A 20582-nucleotide genomic window follows, 5' to 3' on the forward strand; every position below is an offset into this window, starting at 1 on the left:
TCTGTCTCGCTCTCTAAAATAAATGAACATTAAAAAAATGTTTGAAATCAATCAATCACATATATTTTTGACATGAGCAACTTTGCCACCAGGAACGCGTATCTAATGCAGTTCTCTGGAGTACATTCGGTAAGTTTCTAGAGCTCACTTGGAACGTGTTTTGACTGGAAGTGTTATCCCAAGACAACACTCCATTTGCTTAACCTCCGGACACATATGGTATCCCCTTGTCCTGTGGGTTTACCACGTCCCCGTCCAATAACCTCAATGTTGTCTCATTAAGGAGTTTTTCTAGAAGACTTACTTACAATATATGTGCTCACAGCTTTGAAGTCAGACACAAGAAATTGCCACTAGGTTTGTTTTTGAGAGTCTTGTGATTGTTTCCTTCCTCCCTCCCTCCCTCCCTTCTTCCTTCCTTCCTTCCTTCCTCCTTCCTCCCTCCCTCCCTCCCTCCCTCCCTCCCTCCCTCCCTTCCCTCCTCTCTTCCTTCCTCCCTCCCTCTCTCCTTCCTTCCTTCCTCCCTCCCTCCCTCCCTCCCTTCCCTCCTTTATTCTTTCCTTCCTCCTCCTCCTCCTCCTCCTCCTCCTCCTGTTCTTCTGGGCCATTTCATCTTCTTCCGGATCATTGTCTCGTTTTCTCTACCCTCTTCTTCTCTTTTTTCTTCCTTAATGAATGATGTCAGATGATGTTTCAAGTATTTACAGTGATCACTAATTGAGGGTGATGAACATTATTGTATTTTCTGAACAGCACAAGCAGAAGCATCAAGTCCTTAGGTAAGTGCAAGAGTGCCCCCTAACATAAAGGGAGTGAATCTGGCTTTGCCAGGAGTTACGGGATCTGTCACTGTGGACTTGAGCCTACAGCCCACAGTTTTCACATGTCAAGAGAACTTTTGGGCAAAATCACCAGGTGTAATTGTCAATCAAGTGGCTCCCATGTCTTCGTTATCTGGGGGAAATGTTTAACATGTAGATTCCTGGGTCCCGTCTGAAGTCTAATGAACCTGAATCACAGGAAAATGTGTACTTTGAACAGGCTCCTCCTATAATTTGGATGCCCAGCCAGAGTGGTGGACCATGGGTCAAAATTACAGCAGGCTGTCTTTTCTGGGTAGAAATTGGAATTTTTTCCCCCCATGTATCTTGGTATTTGTGAAATTTCAGCCTTCCCCAAATCCTTCCTGCTGATATTAAAGTCAACATTCTGCTCTATAAAACTAGAAATTGCTGGAAATAAAGCATAGGACAATTGTTCCAAGCAGCTATTTCACTCTCTTTGGTATTTATTGTAGTGTAACTAAATATCCCAAAATTTAGTAACTGAAAACAACAACCATCTAATATCTTGCATTTTCCATAAGTCAAGAGTCTGGGAGTTTCTTATTTGGGCTGATTCTGGCTAAGGAATCTTGTGAGCTTGCATTCAAGGTATCAGACAACGTGTAGTGACCTCAAACTCAAGCCACAAGCTTCCTCTCATGGCGATTGACATGTCTCAGTTCTCCTCCACTTAAACTCCCCCACAGGAATGCATCGAGACCGCTGATTTCCTCCCGAGGGGGCAAGAAATCACCCCCCGAATGAAAGCTGCAATCTTCTTGTACCCTAATCTCAAAAGAGATAGCTCCTTACTCTGGCCACACTCTTAACTGGAAGAGGGTCAGTGAAGGCAGCTCATATCCAAGGAGAGAAGATCACACGTGGGTGTGCGTATCAAGGGGCTGGATCTCGGACGGCATCTTGGAAGCTCCATATTCACCAGGTCCAGAGGAAGGGCCAGCCCAAATAGCCAAGCTATTTACAACGGAAAGAGAAACTCTTCTCCTCAAGAGTGATTCCAAGAACTGAAGTTAGGATGAACAAAAGCACACGCAAACCTTATATTTCTGCCAGGGTCTGAAGCCTACCCTTCTACATGCAAGAGTCACAAGGGTGTTTAGCAGATGCAAATGTGCTCCATTAACAAAGTTATAGGAGTGAAATTGAGTTGCCTGTAGATGTATTTTTATTTCGGTTTTCCCAGTAATTTTATCTGTAATTGCTAATGTTGCTGTCAATTATATTTTGACTAATTTCATAGAGTGCCATGGTAGATGTGGTACTTATTGTTTTGGGCACATGTTTCTGCTTTCAGTATAATAGCGCACTAAATCAAATATAATTGTTGTGGATTAGTCTCTGCTTCATGCACGTGGGTTATCTTTCTCTCTGCAGCCGGAATGGAAATACCCTGAGAATCAGAAATAGATTTTACCCATTGTTTATAATCTCCCTTCTGTTCTCAGCTGTCCCATGTGGCCAAACCCAAAATTAAAAAAATAATAATTTTAAATGAAATAAATTTAATGGGTATTGGTTAAAAAAAAAAAAAAAGACCCGAGAGAAAAAACAATAGTGAAATAAATGCTTTCAAGATAATTCATCTTAAAACCCTAAGAGGCCAACTCTTCGGTAAGAGTGGGGGGGGGATTTTTTATTTTTATTTTAAAGTTTATTTATTTATTTTGAGAGAGAGAGAGAGCGAGCAACCATGAGCAGGAGAGAGGCAGAGAGAGAATCCCAAGCAGGCTCCACGCTGTCAATACAGACCCCGACACGGGGCCTGAACTCATGAACTGTGAGATCACGACCTGACTCAAAATCAAGAGGCAGACGCTTAACCAACTGAGCTGCACCGGTGCCCGATGTGGGGGGTTTTTAGAAAACACCAAAGCTCAATGCTTCCATTCCCAGCCGAGATGAGTCGGTTTATGGATTTCCAACTCTTCCATTGAGAACAACTAGGGGCTTATTTAATATACACAAAAAACAACATCTGTTTAAAGATATCAAAGAGCTGCCCCCCAACCCGGGATTTGAGAGACCGAGAGCATGAAGGGAAGACCCAGTTAGGCAGCACAGCACTGTAGCTGCCTTTCTTCTCAAGGCACCTGCCGACTCGGTCACCTGTTACTGCCTGACGGCCACTCCCCAGGGGCACCCAGGGGGCTCCGTTGGTTAAGCGTCCGACTCTTGACTTTGGCCGAGGTCATGATCTCATGGATCATAGGTTTGAGCCCCACATCAGGCTCTGCGCTGACAGCACGGAGCCTGCTTGGGATTCTCTCCCTCCCTCTCTCTCTGCCCCTCCCCCACTTGCACTCTCTCTGTCTCTCTCAAAATAAATAAGTAAACTTAAAAAAAAAGAAACACCCACTCCCCCGAGACACGGTTGCGTAAAATAACATCGGTCATTTATTTTGTTCATGAATCCTCACCTTGGGCTTGGCTGAGATGGCTCATCTTCGCCCTTCCAGGGACAGGAGGAAGGGGGATCCATGGACAGGAGGAGAGGTCGCAAGGCTGGTGGGCTCATAAGGGTTGTCACCTGACCTGACTGTGTGTGGGGGCCCCACTTGTTCTCCAGGAGGTGTTGACACAGGCTGCTTAGACTTCCTCCCAGCGTGGTCACTCTTTCCAGGAGCAAGTGGTGGTTCATGTGAGGTCTCCACGCACGCGGGTCAACTCTGCTCCACCGGCACAGTCTGCAGGAAGGAGCTGGTCCCTCCACCCTCAGGAGTCCTTTTTCTGCCACAAATAACAGCAAAGACAATGTGTACCCTCTAGGGCTAGAACTTCTGGGGCGCACCCCTCCGCCAAAGCCACGTCACGTGGCCTTGTCCTCTTACTCTGCCCTTCTGGATCCCTCCTGGGGGCCACACCCTCCAGCCCTCGCAGGGGATCTTTAAGGTTGGGTCTTCAGAGGTGGGGGATAGGGAACTGATGGAAAAGGGGGAGCCTGGAAACCTGAGAAAAGGGGATGAACTCCAAGGCCAAGCTGGGTCCAATTATTGAAATGTGCACTTAACATGAGTGTCCTGTGTTGTATATAAACTGTTCCTTGGCAAATCTGACTCAGATGTGTGTATTCTATTTCTATAGACGCATATAGTACATTATACACACACACACACACACACACACACACACACACACACACAATAGAGAACAGACAGAAGTCCATGAGACTTCTGTGATCGAGCCTCTGAAACCACACGCTGGCCATTCTTCTGCCCCCCATTCCTCAGTAGAAGCAGACAGGAAAGCCTACCCAGGTTCAGAGGAAGGACACAGATGCCACCATGCAGAAGAAGGAGTCTCGAGGTCACACTGGAAGAAAAGCACGCAATCTGCTAGCACAGCAGGGGGAGAGAGGGAGAGGCGAGCTGGGCGCAGCAGCCAGAAGGGTGAGGAGCTGGGCCGACTGCGCGGGCACGGCGCAGAGTCGAGGACAACGAGAAGGAGCTTCACAGATGTGGAGGCTGTTAGGGCTTTGGGGCCAACGTCCTGAAGACTTCAGAACGAACACAACACTTGGGGCCACGTGTTCTTCCACGTAAGACACTCACTGATTTTTTTTTTTTAGGTTTATTTATTTATTTTTGAGATAGAGAGAAGGGAGAGGGGAGAGAGACAGAGGATCTGAAGCGGGCTCTGCGCTGAGAGCAGAGACCCTGACGCAGGGCTCAAATTCATGAATGGTGAGATCGTGACCTGAGCCAAAGTTGGACGCTCAACCGACCGAGCCACCCAGGCGCCCCAAGACAGTCACTGATTTGTAAGCAACGGGGGCCAAGAGACAGAAGAGTCAAACATAGAGTAGCTCCCAGGACACTGAGGGATAGACCAGGGATTTCAGGAGGCTTACATCACGGGCAGGTAAGGTGGAGTTTGGGGAACAACTAGGAAGAAAGGCTGGTAAGTAACTCGAACTTTTCGTCTGGGTCTCCTGAAGCACCCCAGAGGTAAAGGCAAACCAGAAGGGCCCCAGCCTGTGACACTCTCAGTTATAAGCAGAAGAAAGGTAACGTGCCCCTCCCCTACCTTTCAGGAGCTGACACGACAGGTGCACAAAAGGGCAGAGGCAACAGAAACAGATGGCATAGACCCCAGGATGAACTAGACATTGAAGATATTAGATGCACAGTGTTTGCAACTGTGATAAATCTATTCAATTAAATAGATGACAAAGTGATGTCTCGTACCTGAGATAAAGGAATTTTTCAACCATAATCAAATAAAAATTCTAGAACTGAACACTAAATTAAGAGCAAGTGAAATTTATTTTTTTAAATTTTTTAATGTTTTTATTTATTTTTGAGACAGAGAGAGACAGAGCATGAGCAGGGGAGGGGCAGAGAGAGAGGGAGACACAGAGTCCAAAGCAGACAGTCCAAAGCTGACAGTCTGAGCTGACAGTCCGAGCTGTCAACACAGAGCCCGACATGGGGCTCGAACTCACAAACCATGAGATCATGACCTGAGTCGAACTCGGTCGCCTAACCAACTGAGCCACCCAGGTGCCCCAAAGGGCAAATGAAATTTAACACTATATTGGACACGGCTAAAGAAGGGATGATTAACTTGGGAGCCGGGTCGGCTGCACATTAGAAACTGAGGCATGGAGAGAAAACAAAGGGAAGAGAAAAAACAGTCGCTATCCACAGTATGGAAAAAAATGATCAAAGAATATGTCTTCGAGTGCCAGAAGGGGGAGGAGAGGGAAGGTGAGACGAAAGTATTTGATGAGAGTCAAAACTTGATGACTGGCCTTAAGACACAGATTGGAAAATCTCTATAAGTCCGAGTAGGATAAATACCACAAAGACTGTATGTAGGTACATAACAGTAAGACTACAAATCCCAGAGACTAGGAACAACAGTTAGAGAAACGGTCCAATCCAAATTTGAAATATGGAAGCCATAAGACAATGGAAGAGCATCTTTAAGTTGCTGAGAGTGATCGTTAAGCTAGAATTCTATTCTCAGCAAAAATATGGTTACAAAGAAGAGGCGGAATGCATTTACTGAAAAACGAAAACTGATAAAATCAGTTGCTAGCAGACTCGTACTAAAATTAAAACCAGAAAAAGTATTTTCATTTGATTACAGACGGCAAGAGGAATGAAGTCAGAAATAAAGAACATAAAATAGAGTAGGCGGGTAAATCTAAGTTAATTTTACGGTATAAACCAATAACAATAACAAGGCCTTGTGGGTTTCGAATATACGTTACATTAAAACGCGTGATTACAAAAAGCAAACGATAGGAAGACTGGAAAATTCAATGAAAGGATTTGAAGAGGCTTACTTTGTTCACAAATGACAGAACGATCAAGTTATCCTTAATTTTCCAAACCTGAATTTGGATTCTCATAAACCGAAGGTGCACGTTGTAATCCCTAGGATAAGTTGACCATAGATGTAATACTTCGGCAAAGAGGGAAATTAACTAAAAACTTGATGGATGCTTCACCTTGAAGAAAATACGCACACCCTAATGGATAAAGTGGGCTCATAGACGTACACTGAAGTGTCATGCTTTCCTTCCTTTTCGTAACCCCCTGACGTTCTCCTTCCCACCCACTTCTCCCTGAATCGCGTGCCCACACAACTGCTCAAACAATTGAAGACCACGTAAATGAGAACAGACAGGAGCTATTTATCCAGAGCTTGCTACAGCAGGGAGCCAGCCACCATCACCTGGATTTGGCAGAGGCTCAAAAGCAGGCAGATGAGTGGGAAGCTTCTAGTGAGCGAAGGGAAGGCATCAGGTGTGCCCTGAGTGGGGGCTGTTGGCCCGGGGGGAAGCCTCGAGCAAGTGCCCTGAAGGTAGGGCACCCACTGTGACTGCTTCAGAGGGCAAGGCTACCTTTCTCCAAGTAGGAAGTGGGGGCAAAACGAGGGAAGCTGACAATTAATCAAGTTCGGGACATCCAAGGTCAACTCTCACCAAGGTTGTCGCTTGGCTTTCTGGATGGAGTCGCCACGGAAAGCGTGGTCAGGAGCACCAGGCAGAGGAGAAGAAGGAGCAGAGGCTGGGGCCGGAACGGGCTCAGCTTGTTCCGGAAACGGAAACAGAAACAGAGTGGCCAGAGCGTGCGCGTGGTGACCGCCTGACCACGTGTCAACAGGACAGCCTCTGAGGCAGGTTCAAAGCACTTCAATTCCAAAATAGTCGCAGAACAGAGAGAGGGTCGGAAAACGTTTTTGCGTATGTTTTTATTTCTAAGAGGCTTTCGCTTGGGCCAAGGTAGGAAGGTAAGAATGTTTGCTGGGGCATCGCGTGGGCCGACGGGCCTCTCACAAGCGATGCGGGAGCTCCTGTAACTGTTAACTCTGCCAAGGACTTCCCCAAGGATGTCTTTTGTTGGACATTTGCTCCTAAAAGCAACAGAAGCCATCCTAGCTGGCCGTGGCTGCCCTATCTGAGATCAATGGCTTCATCTATTACGTAGTAGGTAGACACAAAGCAAGCCCGTATGGCCCTGAAACTACTACAGGGTAAGAAGATGCTGACGTCCACTCCCTCGCCCCGGTGGGGGTGGGCGGCCCACCTCTGCTACCAGAGCTGTGAGCCTGATGCTCACTTCCTTTCCTTGAAATGCCGATTTCGTTTCTTTCAGCCCAGCGCTGGAACGTTCCAGGGGGCGGATAACATAATTCACTTTTTAAACCAAGCCAAGCTCAGTTTTGTCTCAGTAATCCAGTTACTTAGCTTGACTTCTACAGGAAACCGAGCTCCCCTGTCATAGGGGCGTGAGCAGCCGTGGAGAGCACAGCAAAAGATTAATGTCATTACGGGATTTGCTAAGGTCGGTGGAAGAGAAAGGGGGCTGAAAAGCGGCCACGCGCATCCACGGAAAGAAAAATATCACATCTGCGTAGCATATATTGGGAGCTTAAGAATGGTTCAGGTTTGAAGGGAATTTGAATATTGACCACATGGATGATGATATTAAGATGTATTTTTTATTTTGTTTGAAGGGTATTTGAATATTGGCTACATAGTTGATGATATTAATGATGTATTTTTTATTTTATTTAAGAAAGATAATGGTGAGGCACCTGGGTGGCTCAGCCTATTAAGTGTCTGAGTCTTGATTTTGGCTCAGGTGATGGTCTCAGGGTCGTGAGATCAAGCCCCACGTCGGGCTCCATGCTGACAGTAAGGATTGGGATTCTCTCTCTCCCCACCGCCCTCCCTGCCCCTCCCTTGCTCGCACTCACTCTTGCACTCCCTCTCTCGAAATAAATAAACTTAAAAAAACACAAGAATGATAGTGGTGTCGCAGTCATATTTTCAAAAAGAGACCTGTTTTTATTACACATGACGAAATCTTTATGAATGATCCACAAACAAAGCACAACAATTCAGAAGGGGTTTTTCAATCCCTGGAAAAATTTCGGATCACACTTTCTTTGCAAATTCTGTTTTCGTCCTTTGTTTCTTCTGGGGAGGAGTACGCTGACCTGGCCATCACGAGATCTGGAATGCAACTCAATATTCCACACCCGCAGAGCAAGGTCACGGCCACGGTGGTTCATTTCCAAAGACTTGGACTCATTTCCTTCAGCGATTTGCCAACTTTTAGACACTTGACCCACAGTTTTCTTCTGAATCTGCCATGCACCTGGCGTAGCCAGTTCTGAACCCCGTTTACAACAGAAGCTTCCAAATGGGCTGCTTGGCCACAGCGGGGTCTTTATTGAGACAAGACCTGTGGCTGCAACAGCTACATGGACGTACGTGCAACATTCTGTGGTGTTCTAGCTTCTGTTCCTGGATCGACCTCTCTACACCTCAGTACTTCGTGCGAAAGAGATGCTTACACACACGCACGCCCACACACTTACACATATGCTTACCCACGCGGATACACAAATACACACACGCCCATGTACGGATATACAAACATACACATATAATTGCACACATGCAAACATGCATACACACACTTACACAAACAGGCACACATACCAGTAGACCTACACACACACAAATACACATATATTTACATACAAATGCCCATACGCATATACTTACACACACACAGACCTACACATACATACACACAAATATACATATACTCAGACACACTTACACATGTGCAAACACACGCAAATACACATATACCTACAAACACACTTACACTTACATATGTGCAAACACATATATACACACAAATCCATGTGTACGTGCACACCTACACATATACGCACACACAAATACACACACACACACACACCGGGCTCTTGGGAAACTCATCAGTACTGCAGGTTACATCCTTATCATCACGAGCCAAACCTAGTGAAGTCCTTTGTAAATGGCATCTTTCTCATTGTTCAATAGCAGCCAGTGAAACCCTTAATTTGGCTCGAGAATTCATCCTTTGTTCAGCTGAGATTGGATTGTGAGCAAAACTACTTTTGATAGCAAATGAAGCTGGGTTGACTGCTCAGAAATGTGAACTTCATCAGAGTCCAATGGAGGGCAGGTCCAGCTGGCCCTGGATTTTTTTTAATGTTCATTTGTTTTTGAGAGAGGGAGAGACAGAGAGACAGAGCACAAGGCGGGGAGAGGCAGGGAGAGAGGGAGACACAGAATCCGAAGCGGGCTCCAGGCTCCGAGTTGTCAGCACAGAGCCCAATGCGGGACTCGAATCCACAAACCAGGAGATCATGACCTGAGCCGAAGTCAGACGCTTAGCCGACTGAGCTGCCCAGGCGCCCCCGACTGGCCCCCGTTCTCACGCACGCATCATGCGTCCTGCTTTGTGACTCTCTGGAAGGGGCGTGTGTGTTTCGTGGTTTTGACGCTAGACGCGCAAGTTGAAACTACACAGCCCTTTATAGCCTCAGAACTGACGGGAACTGGCTCCTGTACGAAAATACATGGTAAGGGAAACCCCCCTCTGTCTGCCGCCCCGACTTTATAGCTGTGGGTCCATTATCTGCTTTCTCCATCCACTAAGCTCATTGGAACGAAGGTGTCAGCCACACCAGGAAGGAAATGTGCTAGGTGGGGATTGAGGCAGGGCTAACCCTCACCCACGCCTCTCCATTCTCTTGATAATATTTGCCTCTTCTCCTCTGCAGGTGCTTATTTCAGGGATTATTTCGACGCACTCCCCTCTAAACCCCTTTCAGGGGTGTAATTACGGAATCCTTAGTTTCATGCCCGGAAATGGATGTAGATACTTTGTCGCTGGCTCTCTAGGGAAAGGGCTCGTGCTATTTATTCCCCAGTTCTAACTGTCTGCCTTCTTGTCTGGCCTGGAATGTTGGCAGAGAGCTTGTATGGAGCTGGTGTAACTGATGGGTTTCCTCCCTTTTCCCACTCCTGGGGGAAGAGTGCTTTCTCAGAGGGACCGTGTTTTTTTCTCCCAGTAGAGCTAACAGATCAGCAACTGAAATTTAAGAGAGTGTGTATCTTTTTTTAAAATAAGAAACCCTTTGTTATTATAAAATAAATCTCAGCATCGAAAAACTTAAAGATGCGGTACGAGTAAAAGATAGGAGAAAGTAGTCGACCAAGTGTATTCCTTGGGAATATATTAGCCCGTTTCCTTAATCTTCCCTGAGCATTTTAACTGCATTGTGCTCATAGCGACATGTTCCGGATTCTGTTCCCCTCGCTCCATATTAAACACAAACGTTTTCAGCGTTATTACAAGTTCTTCACAAACCTATTATTGATGCTATTTTTTATTAATCTAGGGTTTCGACGTAATTATGTAGCCCCCTACTTGGGGGGCTTTGGATAGGTTTTGATAACTTGCTGTCATGCCCAACAGCAGAAATACGCCACATTATGGGACGCTTGCCCGTGTCAGGGGCTTTGTTAAGTGGTTCGTGCGGGTTATTGCCCAGGGGGCTGCAAAGAGAGTGGAGGCAGGCTGGATTATCGTTGCCACGGACTTACGAGGACACCGAGGCTTAATGAATGTGACGAATAGGCCCACGGATGGCTCGCACACGTTAGAGGTGACAGTGGGCAGCTACTGGGGGCTGGTAGTGTTTTCTGTTCGGATTTGCATCCGGAAGAGGAATACAGAGCCCCGTTCTAGTCCCCATGGCGTCACCCTGCGTTACCTTTGGGGAGCGTGCGACGTGGGGCTCAGCGGACAGCCCTTCGCCCAAGGTGTCCTTTGACAGCTTTAAAGGGCCCGTCACCTGCTCCTCAGTGGGAAGGTCTGCTTACAGCGATGCGCACAGAAAATGAGCCTCGTTGCCCCACAGCTGGTCTGCCCTCCACAACCCTGCCCTGCAAACGGCTGGTCACAAGGGATCACTGACACAAAATAAGTGTAAAAGGGTTGGTACCAACGCTTAACAAATAGAATAGAGCATCACAGAAGAGCATCCCATCTGGGGTAAGAGATGTCGGAGCCCTTGCAGGTGGCAAAGGTGTGCCCGCATCTGCCAACCTTCTGCTTTCGCGTGAGAGCGCACAACAATGGACTGAGCCACGGTGTAAGATGTGGTCTGGGTCGTGGTAAAACAAATTTTGGCACTCACGTCTCCAGGGCTGATACCGTGAAATTGCCTGTGTTTGAACTTTAAAGCAGAGAACGGCCAGGTATGGGTGATACGGGTGATGTTATTTGAAAAGGAACACTGGGGCGCCTGGGTGTCTCAGCCGGTTGAGCGTCCGACTTCGGCTCAGGTTATGATCTCATGGTTTGTGAGTTCGAGCCCTGTGTCGGGCTCTGTGCTGACAGCTCAGAGCCTGGAACCTGCATCAGATTCTGTGTCTCCCTCTCTCTCTTCCCCTCCCCCACTCACGCTCTGACTCTCTCTGTCTCAGAAATAAATAAACATTAAAAAAATTTTTTTAAAAAGAAAAGGAACACTGCTCTTTGGTATTCGGCAGTAAAATAATTGTTTTTAATGGTAAAGATAATCGCTGTAACACACACACACACACATACACACACACACACACACACACACCACATATAATGAGCTAGGCCACACTCTGAGAGCTTCCATTATGAATTCACTATTCCTGGTCACATTCTGTTGTCACCAAGCCCATGGAGCTGGCACCCATATTGTCCTCACTTTGCAGATAAGGAAACTGAGGCACAGGAAGGTAAAGTGATTTTTCTGAAGGTCTAGTAGGTAGGAAAGTGTGGAGCTGGAATCCCCAAACAGGCAGAGAACCTATGTTCTTTTTTATTGCTTACAACTTTTTTAAAGATTATTTATTTTCAGAGAGAGAGAGAGAGAGAGAGAGAGACAGAGGATCCCAAGCAGGCCTCATGCTGTCAGCACAGAGCCGGACGCGGGGCTTGAACTCATGAACCTGTGAGATCATGACCTGAGCTGAAGTCAGACACTTAACCGACCGAGCCACCCAGGCGCCCTGAGCCTATGTTCATAACCCTGGTCACGCTGGCTCCCTCAGCAAAGCTTCGCGACTCCCCCTGTAAATAAGGAGAAAGGAGATGAAAGGGAATATAAGGGAATATGCTTAATAATTTCACCACCATGACGTCAATTCGTCTCTAACGAGATAGGCACCAGGCCTTGGAGAAAGAAAGGAGGATGTTGTCATGTTCATACTGTGCAGCTGCTCCAGAGTGCCACCGGCACTGGTGAGAAGAACCCAGGTGTCACCTGGGAACTTAGCAGAAGCGTGCTGATAGTGACTGGTAACGTCTGCCACAGACAGAGGATGAGAGGGCAGAGATACGCAAGCCGCCGAGGATGTGCCCTTTATTCTTTCACCAAAGCAACGTCTATTGAGGGCCTGGCTTGTGGCTGGTGCCATTCCAGGTCTTAAAGATGTGGCAGTGAACGAAAAAGACCAAAGGAGCTTTCCCCTGCAAGGAAGACATTCAAGGTCAATAACGAAACGGACAGCGAAACCCACGGTGAAGTTTTGGGACGTGACGCCGGGTGCCGGGAAGGAAGGAAAGCCGTGCATGAGAGAGCTGGCCCAGAGCTGGACCGAGGACAAGGAAGGTAGCAGGGGAGGGGTCGCTGATGAAGGGCTAGTTTCATAGGCAGGATAAAGGAGGGAGTTGTCCAGCAGCTACCTGAGGGACAAGCATTGTAGGTGGATGGAACAGCAGAAGGAACACACTTCAGGGAAAAGCCAAGCCCTGTCCTATGCCTCCCAGCCATCTTATTTGTAGGTTTAAGGTGTACACAGAGTTCGGAAGGATGGTGGGGACACGAACCTTGGGTACGTTCATTCTCTGCTTCGTCCACCTCAAAGTTTTCTTGCAATCATTTATGAGAGGCAGGTACTACTTTCATTTTTTTTAAATGCATTAAAATGCTTTATACACGGTATGGGCACTCTCTCAATGGATAGCACACCGAGGCAAGAGTTTTGAGTTCCTCCTAAGTATTCATAGAGCGCTGGCCAAGCTGAGATGTGCTGGCTTCCCTGTGGCTACCAGATGACGTTCAGAAGGAGTTCATACTGAAGATGAAAAGAAGTGAGGTTATATGAAACCCCATCCAATTTGGTCGAATGTGCCTAGGATCTGGGGCAGAGTTTCCCAAGTGGGAGTGATTTCTACCCCCAGAGGACATTCAGGAAGGTAGGGGGTGGTTGAAGACGTCACAATTAGAAGGCACTACTGGGCTCTAGTGGGTAAAGGCCCGGGATGCCTGCAAACATCCTGCGCCGCACAAGGCGGCCTTGCAACAGAGAGTCGTCTGGGTGTTACTGGCATCGGAGCCAAGACTGAGAAGCCCACAGTTGGGTAAAGCATCAGAAACAAGTGGGCACTGAATCCCTTTGCTCCACTCTGATTGTCTGACGCGGTTGCTATGGAGACCGGTGGATGCATGCATGCAAATTCGGTGGCTGTGCAGACGTTTCAAGGTCAGGGTGAGGGAAAAGGACACGCAGGGAATGAAACTGCTGAGGCACAACTAACAAGGAGGGATCTGCAGGTGCCGACTGCCTCATCCATCACACTTGAAGAACGTGCCGGAGAGCCTCCTCTAGAGAGAGGAACGCCTGAGGTGTCAGCTCCCACGTCAACCTGAGAGCCACGGTCGGTTCTCGGGACTGCCTTGTTTTCTCTTCTCGCCATGCCCAGAAGGGACCCCGGGTGCACGAACTCTTTGGAGAGATCAGTCATCGCAATCGGCGATGGTTGATAACGCTGGATGGAAGGGTGGTTTGGAAATGCAGAAGGATCTAGAGAGACTGCTGATTGGATAACAGAACTATTGTGACGTTTCTTCTCGCAGTAAAATTCATATTGAAGCAATCACCTTGAATGTTGTTCCTTTCTGGTTTCAATTCTCTGCTATTTGACTTTATTGTTACCTTTGAGAAGGCATTAAAAAACAAACAAACAAAAAACCCTTGACACTGATCATTCAGCCAGGACACTGGAAAAACACAGCTATTTTCCTGGAGCATTATTCCTGCTGGATGAGACAATTAAGGCACATCTGTTCATTACCCAACAGCGGATTCAGTAAGGACTTACACCCAGTAGGGTATGATGGAGTTACTACAACTAATTTCAGTTAAGGTACTGTGTTCACCTTTTCCCTGTCAGGATTTACTAGTTATGAGTGTGTTGGGGGTGGGGGGAGGCTGAGGAGCCCCACAGAAATTCTAGCACAAAACAGGGGCCAGGGAGCAATTTCAGCAGCGCCATGAGGGTGGGGAGACAAAGACTGAAGTTCATGGCCATCGAGGTAGCTAGACTCTTGAAGGCTAGATTCAAAGGAGAAAGGGAAACAGAGAAATGAAACTGGTAATCTGAGGCTCTTCTCGAGGCATGTGAACATGCTTTTATCTACAGTTGAAAAAGCAACAAAAAGCATTAAGAAAACTATCTTGAGGCGCGTACGGATCAAACTTCTCAAACCCAGAGCTAAAGAGGAAATCTTAAAAGCAGCTAGTGAAAAAAGCCGCATTAGGTAGAGTAAAAAAATAAAAAATAAATAAAATAAGGATGAGGACAGATTTCTTGTCAGAAACGAGCCAAGCAAGAAAATAGTGGAATAACATCCTTAAAAGACTGACAGAAAAAAAAATGTCCACCTTGTGTTAAAGAAAGGACACTGGTCCCCAAAATAGAGTCACTTGTGCTAGACCCACGTCACCAAATGAAGATTTAATACCTAATCTGATTGCTGTTTTAGCCTTTCCCAGGAATGTAATTTTAGCCAGACAGTCTGGATTTACCTGGTCAGCATTAGGGAGGTGAACCTCCGGATAGACCCTTGGCATCCCGCAAAAGAAGGCGACCTTGCCAGAAACAACGCAGCCTAATAGCGTCCTTGTCCTGCAGCCTTTTGCCTATACGTCTTCCACATCGTACAGCAACTCAGAGCTCCTTTCCATCGGCTGGATGGGAGGTTGCCCGACGGGAAACCGTTGAACGAAGCCAATAAGATCCTTAAAACTTACTTAGTGAGTTTTGCTTTTTAACACTAGAATTCGATCCCCAGGAAAATATCGTAAAAGCAAAGGTGAGATAAAGACTTCTGTAGACGTAACGTTTCTAAAAGAAGCCATTACCTTTCGGCCCCGCGTTACAAGGGATGTTAAAGGCAGAAACAAGATGACACTGGAAGGAAATATGGATGCACACTAAGGGACAACGGAGATTAGAAACGGTTGCTACATGGGTAAACATATTAGAGATTTTCAGATTATTTAAATCTCTTTTAAGTGAAAAAGAATCAACTGTTGAAACAAATAGAAGGACATTGTAGTCTGGGCATTAGGACATATTCAAAAGTATGATGCAGGGCAATAATTGCAGAAAGGTTAGGAGGGGGAAATGGAAGCATACAATTTTAGGTTCTTACACTGTAGGCGAGTGTTTATAGTATCACTTGAAAGGACAGGTATATTTCATTTGATTACATCTCACTGCACTGTGCTTTGCAGAGACAGCGTTTTTTACAGATGGGTGGTTTGTGGCAGTCCTGTGTCGAATAGGTCCGTTGGTGCCATTTTTCCAACTGCATTTGCTCACTTCATGTCTCTGTGTGACATTTTGGTAATTCTAACAATATTGCAAGCTTACTGCATAGTTATTGTATTTGTTATGGTGATCTGTGATCAGCGACTATGACTCGCTCACTCCAATTAAAAGGCAGATAGTTTTACACTGGATATTAAAGCAAAAGCCTAGCTTTTTACTACCTGCGAGAAACCTGGCTTAATACTTAAAAACAAGAGGTTAAATGCAAAAGAATTGTAAACAATTCTGCTAACACTAAAACAAAATAAAACACTAAAAGAAAACAAAACACTAAAACAAAATAATTCACAAAGTAATTTTAGGGCAGAGGTTATAATCATGGATAAAGAATTTTCTTTTTTTTTATTTTATTTAAATTTATTTATTTACTTTGAGAGAGAGAGAGAGAGAGAGAGTGGGAAAGAGGCAGAGAGAGAATCCCAAGCGGGCTCTGCACTGTCAGCACAGAGCCCAATGCAGGGCTCAGATTCACAAACTGTGAGATCATGACCTGAGCTGAAACCGACTGAGCCACCCAGGCACCCCAAGAATTTTATTTTATAATGATAAAAGGATCAATACATGAACAGGACATCACAACCCTCAATATTACGTATCTAATAACAGCATTTCAAAATGCATAAAGCAAAATGTGAAAGGACTAGTAAGAGAATTGGACAAGTCCACAGTTATAATCAGAGATTACAGTCCCCTTTTCTTTTTTTTTTTTATTTTTTTTTAATTTTTTTTTAATTTTTTTTTCAACGTTTATTTATTTTTGGGACAGAGAGAGACAGAGCATGAACGGGCGAGGGGCAGAGAGAGAGGGAGACACAGAATCGGAAACAGGCTCCAGGCTCTGAGCCATCCGCCCAGAGCCCGACGCGGGGCTCGAACTCCCGGACCGCGAGATCGTGACCTGGCTGAAGTCGGACGCTTAACCAACTGCGCCACCCAGGCGCCCCGACAGTCCCCTTTTCAATAACTGACTGAACAAGGAGACGGAAAATCAGCAAGAATAGTAGGCTTGAACAACACTAACAATCACCTTGACCCAGTTGACATTTATAGAACAGTGCATTCAAAAACACCAGAATACACATTCAAGTGCACATTGAATATTTACCAAGTTACTTCATACCTGGGGCCACAACATGAGTTTCAATAAATGGGGAAAGTAGTAATGAAATACAAAATATATGCTATGAACAAAATGGAATTTAATTTGTAATCAGTAACAGAAAGACTTTGGAAAATTCCCAAATATTTAGTAATAAAATAACCCCTTCTAAAATACCTGAGGGTGAAGGGTGGGGAAAAAAAAATCAAACCAGAAATTAAAAAGAATTTTGAACTGAATGGAAACGATAAGAAAATATACCAAACTTTGTCGGGTCTCACTGCAGAACTTTGAGAAGAGCCCACCCTTTAATACAGTTTTGGTGGGTATATAAAATACCACAACCATTTCAAACACGCTTTGAATGTTTATCAAATGGCAAAGACAATTCAGTGGCAAAATGATCGTGTCTACAACACACAGCACTGGAGGAATTGGATATCTATATGTTAAAAAAAAAAAAAAGGAACTTTGGCCCATCTCTCATAACATATGTGAAAAACTAACTTAAAACTGGACCAGAGACCTAGATGTAAAGTGAATTAGCATAACACCGGGAGAAAATGGGAGAAAACCTTCATGGGCTTTGGGGGGGGGGCAATGTTCATAGGTATGACATGCAAATCATAATGCATAAAAAACAAATTAATGTGTGCCCCATTAAAAGAATAAACCTCTGCTTTTTATAAGACACTGTCAGGGCGCCTGGGTGGCTCAGTCGGTTGAGCGTCCGACTTCGGCTCAGGTCATGATCTTGCGGTCTGTGAGTTCGAGCCCCATGTCAGGCTGTGTGCTGACAGCTCAGAGCCTGGAGCCTGCTTCGGATTCTGTGTCTCCCTCTCTCTCCGCCCCTCCCCCGCTCATGCTCTCTCTCTCTCTCTCTCTCTCTCTTTCTGTCTCAAAAATAAATAAACATTAAAAAAATAAAGGAATCATAAGACACTGTTAAGAAAAAGAGAACACAAGCCATGGATGGAATGAAAGCGATTTGCAGATCGTCTATCTGACAAAGGATTTGCATCTGGAATATAAAGAACTCCCAAGATTCAGTAGGAAAATAAACAACCCAATTAAAAAATAGGAAAACATTTGAACAGCTGCTTTGCCAACAAAGATGTATGGACAGTGAGAATGCGAAAAGATAGATATTCAGCATCGTCAGTCATTAGGAAAATGAAAGCTAGAACCGCGAGATACTACTAGAAACCTATGCAAATGGCTAGAATTAAAATCCTGGCCGTAATGATGTGGGGAAGAAGTCTCGGGCATCGCAAGCTAAAGTGTCAAATATTACAATAATCTCAAAATACACTTTGGCAAGTTCTTAAAAAGTTAAACACACCTTTACCATGTGACCCAACAATCCAAAATTTAGGTCTTTACCCAGACTAAGTGAGACTATCTCCATATACAGCCGCCTGCACATAAATATCTATTGCGAATTTATTTGAGGTCGCCAGGATTTGGGGACAACCCAAATGTCCATCAACAGGTTAGTGGATAGACACTCTGTGGTGGATGAGAATGAGGGGTGCTAATCAACAATAAAGCAAGTGAAATGTTATTACACGCGACAACGTGGACAGAACCAAAATAATTGTGCTAAGTGAAATGATCTGGACCAAAAAAGAGCACACACTGCATGATTCCTTTAGGTGGATATTCAAGGAAAATGCAGGCTAACGTATTGTGGCAAAAGGCGGATGGGTGGTTGACAGAAGTGGGGGGGGGGGTTTACAAAGTGACCTGAGGTGGCTTTTGTAGGTGACAGAAGTGTTCATTGTGAGGTTGCTGCCTTGGGGCGTACGAATATCAAAACATAGCAAATTGTATGCTTTGGAAGTAAGGGGTTTATTGTATGTCAATGATGCCTTAATAAAGCTGTTTAAATAGGAGCTCACAATTTCTTTACCACTGTTTCTGTTAAAAAAAAAAAAAAAAAGGAGGAAGGACGGACAGAAGTAACAAAAAGTGTTTGCAAATAGAGAGAAATCAGGTACCTGAGTCCGGGTTTCCCCAGTCTTTCCTCCCCTGTTCCGAGCGTGTGTGTATTTCCTGCTTGCGTCCTGGGACAAAAGCCACCCTGCCCGAGGAAGGTACGTCATCACTATCTGTATCTCTGCAACCAGAGCGTTTTGTACTAATTATGCACTCTCTAGCACTTATTTAAATGGATTCCTATTTTTTCATAGCCCTGTTTCCTGAACGTCTTCTTTCTCCTGAGTGGTTTTATGCACACTGCAGACCGAAATGTCCTGTTCACTTCAAAGGGCACCTTCCCTAAGGCACCCTAATCTTAAGGCCTTTCCTCACTCCTGGGGTTCCTGGAAAGCGGCGCAATCAGCACCGGGTCAGCAAATGTCTGATCCGGCACCTGCCCAGGTTTGAGCATCTCTGTGCACGGCCTTGGGGAGCGGCTGATTCCAGATGGCCTAGGGTGCCCACCCCCAGGTCAACACCCCTGTGGGTCTGGTGAAATTCTTGTCTTCTCCGTCTCATTTGGCTTCCTTTCAACCTCACCTGTTCTATTTCCTCCAAATTTGTCAGTGATTTAAAAAACTTGTCGATTTACACCTTAATGTTCATATTTGAAATACTCCAGTAGGACATGGCACCCGGCAGCTAACCCTTAATATCATCTCTATGCCTAAAACATCATCTGGAATGGGCTAGGCTTCCTTGCCCATAGAGAGGTCCTGTTAGTGACTGCCAAGAGAGGCTCCTGATGCGATTTGGAAGGCAGCGAAGGAGGGAAGGCATTACTCTTGGACAACAGGCGGGCATTGGGGGATGGTGACCATGAGGTTCACATTCGTTTAGTCTCCTCCTGAGAAACAGCCACCTGGGGGCTGTGGGCAGCTGACGTATGACGTGGCTCACCTAGTCCTTTCCATTGTTGGGTAGACCCTTCATTCTTCTTGAAAGTTCCTAGATGCTTCAGATTCGTTGGCGGAGCCAGTATTTTATTCGCTATGAGCCACTACAGTTTCTTTCTAATTGTAGTAAAATACATACGAAATCTACTATCTTCGATATTTCTAAGTGCGCAGTTCTGTAGTGCTGAATGCCCTCACGCGGTTGTGCGACCCACCTCCAGAACGGCTCTCATCTTGCGAGTCTCGAAAGTCTACCCTCCTCAAACACCAGCTCCCCATCTGCCCTCCTCCAGTCCCTGGCAACCCCCATCCTAGTTTCTGTCTCTATGAACGGACTCTTTGGGGCACGTCACAGAAGTAGAATTGCACACTACTGGCTTTTTGAGACTGGCTTATCTCACTTGGTGCAATGCCTGAACCAATTGTTTTTCAATTTATTATGTTTAATGTATAGATTCTTGGCCTAAGGAATAGAACAGATGTTTGGCCTTGATAACAGAAAGCCTATTCCTCCCCTAGAATCCAGACTGCACCCTGCCTGAAAAGATTTCACATACTCCCTTTGCTTCCCATTTCGTAGTCGAATGATACCCCGACAGAGGCACATCGTCGAGATTGATCACAGGTGAGGTTAATAAGGCAGACAGACTCACCGATCTGCCCCCAGAGATGTCCCTTCTTGTGAGCAAGTGTCTGAATTAGACACACTCTCGCCCAGGCTGAGTGGTATGCAGACATAATTTCTCTCCAAATCCTATTACGGGCCTTCGGCCGCAGACAAGTAGGTTAATTCACATCCATG

Source organism: Lynx rufus, unplaced genomic scaffold, assembly GCF_022079265.1.
Source record: "Lynx rufus isolate CCGP_SWC_20201006 ecotype Redwood Valley unplaced genomic scaffold, mLynRuf1.p SCAF_33, whole genome shotgun sequence".
Classification (NCBI taxonomy): domain Eukaryota; kingdom Metazoa; phylum Chordata; class Mammalia; order Carnivora; family Felidae; genus Lynx; species Lynx rufus.